This window comes from Dipodomys merriami, unplaced genomic scaffold (assembly GCF_024711535.1).
Source record: "Dipodomys merriami isolate MVZ:Mamm:240054 unplaced genomic scaffold, mDipMer1.0.p SCAF_192, whole genome shotgun sequence".
In the NCBI taxonomy this organism is placed as follows: Eukaryota; Metazoa; Chordata; class Mammalia; order Rodentia; family Heteromyidae; genus Dipodomys; species Dipodomys merriami.
In genome coordinates this window covers 1566904-1578620 of record NW_027203293.1, presented here as the reverse complement: position 1 = coordinate 1578620, position 11717 = coordinate 1566904, and the positions used below count along the sequence as shown (strand labels likewise).

General features: G+C 38.2%; 1 long non-coding RNA gene across 1 annotated transcript in view; it reads right to left on the bottom strand.

Moving 5' to 3' along the window:
* The window catches only part of LOC138831334 (uncharacterized), a 155573-nt gene that overhangs the window by 6713 nt on the left and 137143 nt on the right, over positions 1-11717 (bottom strand). The window lies entirely within an intron of this gene.

The window sequence follows — 11717 nt, the reverse complement described above, 5'->3', positions numbered from 1 at the left end:
TTTTACAAGTAGTTCTGACATATCTGGGTATAAAGTTTGAACCAGTTTTACTTGTGCAAAAAAAAGTAGTATTTAAATTAGTGACAGTATTGCTCTTAGAGTACAGTGTTTTTTAGTACAAGTAGATAAAAGCATTAAGGGACTCTTAACCACCTCAAACCTAACTAAAGAATTGCTATAAATACTTATTTCTATGTGTACAATTTTTATAGGAAAACACAGAGAAGCTCATACTGTGTCACATGACAAAACATAACATCCACAAGCTGGAAACTATGAGTATAGTACACATGTCAAAGTAGGATTGACCTTTTTTTATCACTTGGTTGTCCTAATTTTATGCTTACATTATACTCATCTTAACGTTTGTGAACACTTAGTAAATCCTGCCAACCTACTGAAGTTCTGCACTTTAAAGAAACCTGCTAAAGGAGGAGGTAACAATGCTTGATAGGAAATGTATTCATTACCTTACTCATGTAACTGTAAACCCTCTGTACATTATTTTTACAATAACAATAAAATATATTTAAAACAATAAAGAATCCTGCTCAGTTACCTGTACTTTTTTCTGTATATGTGTGATTTTTTGTGCAGGGCCAATGGCAAGAAAGAAATATATATGTGATAAATATATTTAGTCTCTTTGCCTTACCTAAAGTTAGTTCACATATAGAAACACATTGGGGACAGTAGAATCATAAAATTCTCTGTGATTTATAAAAGCAAATTGTGTAGTAAAGGATGATATGTATGTTCAGTGTTTGTTGGAACACTGATCTAGGCCACATACTTCCCAATACAGGCAGTGATTCTAAACTTGTGATTTCGAAGATGAGGCAGCTATAAGCAGTACATTGTTGTGTATAAGGTTATTCTGATCAGTAAAGGAAAAAGAAACATTCTGTTAACAGCATTTTCCAGATTAACACATTTAGCACGAACTCATGCTAAATGAGTTTTAACACTATTGAAGGTAATCACACTCTCCTTAATATTTTCTTTGCTGACAAAGAAATAACATTCCCCATGTCTGTGACAAATGCCTGAACTATGTTCTTTGAGTCACAAGTAGATGCTTTTGTTTTATTGAATTCTCAGAGGCTTAGGTGTCTGTTTTCTATATATTAATCAAAATGTAAAGCAGATCATAGCTCAAAATAGCACATTTCTTTTCTACCACCCCCCTGAAATGAGCACTCTTACTTCATGAGAAACATTTTTAGAAAATAGTTTTACTGATGGTGACAATGTTTAGTATCCTCATGTCCTATTTTTTAGTTCTAGCATCTCGTTCTCACTTGGCTCTTCCACTCATAGCTCATGATCTATCCCTTGAGCCATTCCTTCACTTTGTTTTTTTGCTAGTTAATAGGAAAGAAGAGTCTTGTCTTCCTAGCCTGACTTTGAACTGTGATCCTCAGATCTCCAACTCCTTTGTAACTAGAATTAAGAAGTGAGTCCCTAGTGCCTCACTTCATTGTCTTAACACTTAAACTCTTGCTTCAGATGCCATCTTACAATGCTTCCCCATTCCTTTCTGTTTCTTCATCATAAGCCTATAAGTTACATCCATATTTCTTTATTCATTTTTCATATTTGATATTTGTGTTCACAAGATATTCATTCTTTTGAGTTTACTACTTTTAAATACATGTCAGACATGGCAATAAAATAGCTTGTTATACATATTCTATGGCGCACTAAGTATTCTATCCTTCAAACTTAACCCATCATCTTCCCTCAAAAACCTAACTTCATTGAGTGTTCTGCCTCAGAGAGGAAACCACTATTCCTAGTTCATCCAGAAGCACTGGAATGTTCTGAATACCTCCCTTTCCTTTTCTACTTCCCTTCCCACACCACTGGCTCCATCTGTCTTATCTGTTCCCATGTCCCTGTCTCAAGTGCTACAGAAATTCAGGTCATCTTCCCTTATTTGAGACCCTTTCTTATACTGCCATTATTACTTATTTTAAAATAAAATCTGATCACAATACATCCCATGAGATAATTTTATGGCTTTCCCATCACCTCTTTCATTACCCCTGCTTATTTCTGTTTCCACCATTCCCTACTCTATAACATAGATGTAGCCATTCTGTAATTTTTGTTTCCTACAATATGCCAGGAAGCTATTCCAGACAAAGAGGTTGTTTGCATTCAAAGACTGATTAGTATTCATACTTTGTTCAAGATTCCTTTCACTTAGGTTTTCTACCATTCACAATAACCAAGTTATGAAATCAGCCTAGGTGCCCAACAACTGGTTATTGAATAAACAAAGCATGGTACATATATACAATGGAATATTATCCAACCATAAATGAGAATGTAATTACATCATTTTCAAGAAAATAAAACTGAAGATCATCATATTAAGGAAGATGATACAAGAACAGTAAGTCAAGTATATTTTTGCTCATTTGCAGAATCAGACCTAAAAAATAATGTGATTGTAAAATAGGACCTATAGCAGGAGTAGTGGATGGGATAGAGAAAAAGGAGAGGTGGGAGAGAGGATTAGAGAAGTGTAGTATGAATATATATGCAATTACACAATAAAATCACACAAAACTCAAGGAGAAGAGAGTGGTTGAGTGAATTTGATCAAATTGCATGATATTCAACTTGTAAATACCAAGTGAAGCTAATTTTTTGTTGTTGTTGGTTGTAGGGCTTGAACTCAGGGCCTGGGTGCTGTCCCTGAACTCCTTTGCTCAAGGCTAGCACTCTACCCACTTTGACCCAATCTCCCAGGGACTTTTCTGCCCCAGCAGGATTTGAACCAATATCCTCAGATCTCAGCCTCCTGTGTAGCTAGGATAACAGGCGTGAGCCACCCATGCCTAACTAATTGTGCTAATTAAAAAAAAATCCTCACCAACTCTTCCCTTCCCAAACCTTAATCTCTGCAGGTAGGTGATGTTTTAGAGGTCTCAAGTGTTGTTTAGGGGGTGTATGTTTTAGAAAAAAATTGAAGTCTGGTTCTTCTGTGTTGGCCCCTTAGAAAAACTGAATATTAGAAAAAAAATCCATGTTCTGTTTTGCAACTTCATGGAAATCATACCTCCAAATTTCTAATCTACTCTAGATGAAGTAAAAGAGACTTATGCACAGGGATAAAAGAGATTTTGCACTTCCAATTTTTCCCACACACATCCACCATTAGTCATATTATTTTACTTACGTAAATTTTAATTCATAGCCTTTGAATGAGTACATCTATTTAAAGTACATGAAGAAAATTTTGCCTTGAAAATACTCAACGATTAGGTTTAAATAGTCATCTCTTTCTCCTTCATTACACTTCCCTTCCAGGTTAAGAATATGCTTGGAATAAAATGTACTCCAGGATCTGTTTGTTAAACATCCTGTTCTATCCTTTACTTTCATATCGTAAGTTTTGAGTTTCTCAGTACTAATGTGATTCTTGTGCTTGGCTTTTCAAACTGATGGTAAAGGAATTAAATCACAGGATAAAGGGCAAAGTCCTTTTCATTTGATGCGTAAAATGTTACTATTCTGGCTTATAAAAGTGTCCTTAAAAAATAATTTCTTACAACTTGTGCTGTGGCACTCAGATTCTGTAATTCTATGTTCTGTGATGGTCATTTTTTTGTATCTTTAAAAAGTATCTACAATTCTCACTGGTTATCGTGCTAAATGATTTGTTGGGCAATCTTCCTGATTCATGATCATAGTAGTGGTTTTGAACTATCACTCCAAAACTCCTTCTGGACATGAAACAGACTAACAAGATAGAAAAGAAAAGACAGAAAAGTGGCTGGGAATGTGGCTTAGTGGTACAGTGCTAGTCTAGCATGCATGAAGCCTGGGTTTGATTCCTCAGTACCACATGAACAGAAAAAGCCAGAAGTGGCAATGTGGCTCAAGTGGTAGAGTACTAGCCTTGAGCAAAAGAAGCTCAGGGACAGTGCCCAGGCCCTGAGTTCAAGCCCCAGAACTGGCAAAATGAAGAAGGAGGAGGAGGAGGGAGAGGAAGGGGAGGAGGGGGGGGAGGAGGGGGGGAGGAGGGGGGGAGGAGGAGGAGGAGGGGGGGGGGGAGGAGGAGGAGGAGGAGGAGGAGGAGGAGGAGGAGGAGGAGGAGGAGGAGGAGGAGGAGGAGGAGGAGGAGGAGGAGGAGGAGGAGGAGGAGGAGGAGGAGGAGGAATTAAAAACCAAATAGCCTTTTCTACAAAAGCTGGTAACATGAAATCTCTCAGAACCCAGAATATGGGTCACATCACCATGAGGAGTAGGAATAACAGAAGATGAAGGTGAGAGTTACATTGTCAGAGTAGCTGTACATAAAATGTAAAATTGTGACGCCTGAACAAAATATAGCAATTTTAGGTTTAGATTCCATTTTGTCCGGGAAATGTGCCAGCAACTCCCCTTGATCCCCTTTGAGCCCAAATTCCGGGAACAATCCTTCTTTAAGGTAAATTCCACTAACTACAATTAATCAGTAGATAACAGGAAAAACCCAAAGTTCCAGATGTTCCTGCAAGTTAAAGACCAATCAGTTGCGGCTCAGACCATCTGCTTTAGCCAATCATTTTGAAGAGCATCAACCACATGAACCAGCCAATTCCCAGTACCTGGTCAGTTCCCGCCAGTGGTTACACTAATCATCATTTAGAATTATTTTATGATTTTCCCGCGGTGTGATATGATTTGCTAATTGTTGCAATGACGCATAGAAGTCCCTAAAAACCCTATAAAAACCTTGCTATAGGAAGGGTCGGGGCTCTCAACTCTGACCCGCTGCATCCGGGATGGTTGAGTCCAGGTTCGAGCTTGTAATACACGACTCATGTACTTGCATCGGAATGGGCTCTTTGGTGGTCTTTGGGGATCCTTATCTGGGCACAAGATCTCGACACTGCAGACTTTTTAGAAAATAATGATAAAACCCCAGAACCCTTGAAATATAGCAGTAGGAACATCTATTACATTAAATGCCTTTATCAACAAAATAAATCTAAAGTATCCAACTCAATAATAATATTAAAATGTAAGAATAATTCTAAAGGGCTGAGAATGTGGCTGAGTGGTAGAGTGCTTGCCTAGCATGCATGAAGCCCTGGGTTCAGTTCCTCAGCACCACATAATCAGAAAAAGCTGGAAATGGCACTGTGGCTTGAGTGGTAGAGTGTTAGCCTTAAGCAAAAGAAACTCAGGAACAGAGCCCAGGCCCCGAGTTCAAGCCCCAGGACTGGCAAAAACAAACAACAACAACAGAAGAAAAAAAAAACTTAGCTAAAGGACTGAGAAAAATAAAGGCAAAAAAATTTAAAAGCTAATTAAAGAACTAAGAAAAATGCTCAAACCATTACTCATCCTCACTGATGAAATTAAAGATTCATAAAATATGGAATGCCTTCTGGGGATGCATAATAGACTTTTATCTATAAGCTAGGTCTCTCTGATTTTCTACCAATGTTCAGAAACAATGATAACATAAAGTCTTAACCAAGATAATTCTCTGAAACCTTCACCATCATTCCAATCCTATAAATTCTTTTGTTCTTTCATCCAGAACAGAGTAAATAGTCTTGGTCTTGCTGATAAAATACTGGAAATCTCTTAAAGAGTTACCCGCCCCCCCCCAAAAAAGAATATTGCTGTACCCCTCCCTCCAAATTGAACTGTCAGGATATCTCTATGTAAGCATGGTCTCGGTACTTACTTAAATGACCCAACTTCCATTCATTGTCTCTAGCTGTCCCCTCTGTGGATTTTTATTCACTTTCAAATGAAGAAAAATTCAAATTACTATGTCAAGAATGTAAATCTTCACAGACTTCTTGTCAAGTCTCTTTAGTACCCTAGAGAGTCAAGATTTGCATCTCTAGTGACTGCCTTGACAGCTTTGTTGTAAGTTAAGTACCTTTGATTTGTCTTGTTTGAAATTCATGGCCATAAGTTTCATTCCTATTAATGGGACTTTACTATCTGATGTGTCAATATGTATATATTTCATAATATTTTTCTTTTAGGGCTATAAGCCTTCAATGGTTATCAGAACACTTTAAAAATGTGTTCTAAAATCTAGTCTGGCATTGTGAAGGATTAGGGATCACATATGGTACCCAGTCTACTGAGTTAACAAAACACAAACCAGCTTTGGGGTTAACATATTTAGTCTCCCTGTGTCTTCCTTTGCAAATGCTTTATGCATCATGCATGTTCTACCACTGGGTGGCAATATATGCTCAGGAATGCTTGCTATTATCAGTTCAGTTTAACTGAATTTCACATATCCAGCTTTTTCATCTGGAAAATAGTCAATGTTAAGAAATGAAATGTTGTCTGAATGCAAGCTCCTTTCAAGATTTTAATGTCAGTATGTCCTTTTCCTTTCGACACTTCCACCCACATACACACCACACATTTGCAGAATAGATCACCCTCCTGTTCTTCTAATGCCTCAGGATTTCCTAGTTTTTCATACCTCACTTCTGAAGTGCGTATGCCCGGTCCAGTTCCCCTTACCTGCTTTCCAACATTATGGTTCTTAGAACTCTACCTTTTATTTCTGTGGCTCTTGCACGGCAATCGGTTTTCTAGGGGTGGGGCAGGGACTCTTATGATTTATAGCTATGTTGTCTCAGAAGGAGAATTTATAGTGTCAGAAAGTAAGGAAATACTTAAACAATGATGAGATTAGGTTAAAGGTATTCAGGAACTTAACTGAAAACATATTAGCCAATTTGAGTAAGGAAATAGTAATAGTAGATAATAATGCAAAATGTAAAATACTCACCTATGAGTCCATACTGTATAAATGATTGAATAAATAACAAATGAAAGAGATAAGATTACATAAGTGGTATCTACCACACCTGTCCCTGAGGTTGAGCATAATTCTCCACTCTGTAAGTGTGGGTTCTTCACCGTCAGAGGGGAGAATGGAAAGAGGAGGTGAAAGAATAACTAACTTGACATGGGAGGAATCTGAGAAATACTACCTCAGGTAGGTAGTGTAGCCAGGTAGGTGATCAACATTGTTTGGTTCTCACAGCAGTGTATACCCTTGGTGTAATGCAATGAGAAATGGCTAATCTGTGATCTCTCCAAAATCCCTAACATCTGTCTAATTATGGTGGAAACATTAGACAAATCTTATTTGAGACCCATTCAACAAAATACTGAAGATACTCCTTAAAGCTTCCACCATAGTGATAAAGGATGTCTGAGAAACTGCCACAGGCAAGAAGATCCTAAAGAATCACGATTCACTTCAATGTGGCAGCCTGGTTTGATCTTGGGGTGGGGGGGAAGGGACAGAATATTCCATGGGATCATGATAGTAGTGGTAGGAAATTAGGTAGAAAACAAATCTGAATAAAACACAAGTTATTTTAGCAATAATGTATTGTTGATAATAATGTATTGGTGCTGGTTCATTCATTATAACCAATGAACCAAATTAACATAAGATGTTAATAAGAGGAGAAATGGGGTATGAGAGTTACAGGAACTCTACTATATTTACAATTCTCTGTGAATCTAGAGATGCATTCTTAGTTTTTTCTTCCTAACTCACTTCACTAAGAATTAAAAAAAAATACTGTGTGTCTATTGCAGGCAAGAACTTCTATTAGGAATATCATTTTAAAATATTTTGTGCAATCTTCTCTTCTGATTTAGGAACCATTTGGTCCTTTACAGTGAGGATCATTTCAATGTGGCAAGGGGAACCTCAGGTAAGATTCAATCTGACCATAGTATCGATAAGTACGTGGTACTTCTTTACCTCGATATATTCATGATGAGAGAATCTACATCTACATCTTCAAATTTGGAATTAGCATTGGGGGCTGGGAAGGTGGCTCAGTGGTAGAGCGCTTGCCTTACATGCATGAGGCCCTGAGTTTGATTCCTTAGCACCACATAACCAGAAAAAAAAGCCGGAAGTGGTGCTATGGCTCAAGTGGTAGAGTGCTAGCCTTGAGCTGAAGAGCTGAGGGACAGCGCTCAGGCCCAGAGTTCAGGCCCATGACCAGACCCTCCCCCCCCCCCCCCAAAAAAAGATGAGTTTGGAATTAGCATTATGCTTTGTAGTTCTTATGCAGGTGCAGCAGAAATAAAGCACTCTTTTCGACCCACCACCCAGAGTCTAATCCCTTTGTTTGGCTATTCCCACCAGTATAGCAGTGACTGGCACACATTGCTTCTATGAAAGACAACTTTAGATACATGGTGGCTTTTCAGAAATGCATATTATTGATATGACCTAAGCAGTTTTGTGGGTGTTCTTAAAGTGAACCTCTTCAATAATTTAATGTTGCTTCTTTTTGTAAGGACCGCTCCTGGATGGCGAGCAGACTCCAGCCCTCGCAGTCAAGTCTCCGCCCAGTACCTGCATTACTAAGACAACTGGAACACCTGGAAGAGACCACATCTGCGTCTGCTGATGTCACCTCAGGATTCGATGTGGCCACACCTTTCCCCACCCCTACCCTAGATAAGGTCTAGCCCAGGGCCAGACGCTCTCTTTCCCAGGTCTTTCCCCAGCCCCGTAGAGTGCCAACATGGCCTGGTGCCAGCCAGAACGATGAATAAACCCTACCCCTTACCTGAATACCACGTGCGTGCGTGGTGCTGTTCTTACTCGGCTCCTCTCTTTAAAAACCTAACACTTTTTTCTCTTTTGGATCCAATGAATACAAATCATTTTCACAGATCACTTTAGGAAGACCAGGAATATAAGTTTTTGAAGGTCTCCTTCTTTTTAGATATTAAATTTTAGCTGCACAAATACACAAACATATCTTTCATGCCACTGTTTATTAACTGAAGAAGAATACTAAAGGCAAAAAGAAGAGTCTTGCCTAAAAAGAAAAGTCACATAATACTTATTCATCTTTCCATTCATACCCATGAGTATACACTGGATGTGGGGAGTGGTATTCAAGTTCTGAGAGGATACTCCAGGGCTGGTTTAAGCAGGAAGAATGCATCTATAGATGAAAGCAATCTTCAGAAACTGCTAGCTGAGGAGGAGAAATGATCAACACAAATTAAAACTAGAAGCTGGGCAAGGGTGGCTCAAGCCTCTAATTCTAGGTACTCAGAAGACTGAGATCTGAAGATGGTTTGAAGCCAGCCCAGGCAGAAAAGTCTCGGTGAGATTCTTCATCTCAAATTAGCCATTCAAAAACTGGAAGCAGATCTGTAGCTCAAAGTGGTAGAGCACTAGCCTTGAGCAAAAGAGCTCAGGAACAGCACCTATGCCCTGAGTTCAAGCCCCATAACTGACAAAAAAGAAAAACCTAGAACAATTCCAGCTGTGAGTTCAAATTCAACTGCCATGAGTTTACAGGTTGTGTGTTACAAGTTGTAATCCTCTGAGATTTTGAGTTCAGCTAATCATTTTCTCTCTTTCTTTCTTTCCTTCCCTTTTCTTTTTTGTTGGTCAAGGGGCTTGAACTCTGGGCCTGAACCCTGTCCCTCAGCTCTTCAGCTCAACACTAGTGCTCTACCACTTGAGCCACAGCTCCACTTTTGGTTTTCTAATTAGAGATAAGAGTCTCACGAACTTTCCTGCCAGGGTTGGTTTTGAACAGTGATCCTAAGATCTCAGCCTCCTGAGTAGCTAGGATTACAGGTGTGACCTACCAGCGCCCAGCTCAGCTAATCATTTTCAAGAAAATAAATAGTTTGCATATACATATATTCATAACACAAGCTATATAAGGGATTATTACATATCACCATTTTCAGATGAACAAATGGAAATTAGAACTGGGCCTGAGCTATTTAATGATTCTATATACACTGAAGCTGAGTCCCAAAGTGGTCTGGTGACTATCCATGAGGAACTAGATGCCAAAGCCCTCTGCCTTCAAAGCAGTGCTTGTTTTTTTTTCAGCACAGAGATGTGCCTTGTTAAATCATTTGATTTTTTCATTTCACTCATTCATTCATTCTACAAAATGTTCTGCTTCATTCTGGACACTGTGCTAGGGTTTTCAGGTAGACATTTTGAATTTGCACCACTCTTAACAGCAACAAAACTAGTACATTAAAATTTGAGTCAACCACCGCCAGATGGCAGAAGTCCTCAGCTTGGTAAGGACATTTGTAGTTAATTGATAGGTAACCATTTCAGTATTTTCTCTTAGACATTGTCTCAAGCTGAGATGGTAAGAACATGTCAGAATGTTCAATAGAGGCTTCTCATTTTTTGATCCAGATACTACCAATCTTCTAGCTTCCCAGGCAGAATTTGGAGTTGTTTTTGTTTTATTTCATCGTTTACTCTTTGAGTCATTGCTTGTTCTGACTGGCTCTTTCCCCACCTTTATCCTTTTCATAACAACCTCCAATTTCACTATATCCAGACTGTTCTTAACCTACTGCAAGTCTGTTGTTTCTGATCCTTTGCTGATGATGTACTCTTTCCTGGAATTCCTTCTCTTCGAAAACATTTTCGACATCATCTCACTAGTGTTTAGTAAAGATGGAGTGATTAATATGATGATGGAGTGATGGAAATATATGAGATAGAAAACTATGTCTTCTGCCTTCATACTAGAATTTATCAATCTCCCTACCAAAGGAAGTCTAGTAGGTAAAACGGGTATATGTTAGATCTGCTATATTTATAGGCAATGATCACGCACAATAGTGACAAAGAGTCAGTCTTTCTTAGATGATTAAAAAACAATCATTCTTGGGGTGAGACTAAAGGTATCTCTTAGTTTCAAGTCACATTGTTCTATATAGTGAGGTGAAATAACATTGTAGCTCACGGGTAGAAAGTATGTATGTAGGAAAAGTGTCTGAAGGGGATTTTTTTTTTTTTAAGCAGGGGTCACATTATGAGGGCTCTTGAATGTCATGCACAGAAGTTAGTACTTTATCTTTTAGGAATCATTAGAGTCATTACATGATTTGGAAAGGAATATAACAGGAACAGGTTTATCATTCAGAAGGATCTTCCCTGTTTGTGACATGGCTTGGCCAGAGGTGAGACCAAATACATAGAAACAGGTTGTGAAAGGATCAGAGAATCTGGGTGAGTAGAGAATTAAATACCAACCTAGATAAAAGCTTTGTTGATCCCCCAGGGGTGGGTCTTAAAGGGTCAACAGAAACTGAATAATCAGGTATGGGAGTGAGGAGAAATAGCTGGGTACCACTAGGTCTCTGTTTTAGGTCACTAGATAAATGGCAATGTTATATCTCAGGAGAAAGGATACATACAGAAGCTAAGATTACTAGGAGGTTGTGGTGGTGAATGTCTTGAGTTCTCTTTGGGATATACTGCATGCTTATTTGCAGTAATCAATGTCAAAAACTAATATGTAGCATGAAAGGTCTTAGGAAAGAAAAACTTATTAACAACCTCCAAACAATCACTTTGTTAATAAAATTTTTTTTAATTCTGAACAAGAAATGTACTCATTGCTTTACTCATGTAACTGTAAACCCTCTGTGCAGCATCTTTACAATAAAATAAAATCAAAAAAATTAAATTCCTCCTTTATGTCTTTTAAGAATTATGCACATTAGGTATTGTGGACCATACATCCTCAAATTCCCAAAAATAGTTCCACTTTCCTACAGTTTTATTCTTTTTAAAAATATTTAGCTAATATTTAATTAGTACTAAATGAATTAAACTAGTTTTTATATTTTAGATTTTCATAAGTAATTTCATAAATAAAAGGTTTAAGATGTGACTTCTCCAAGTAAGGAAT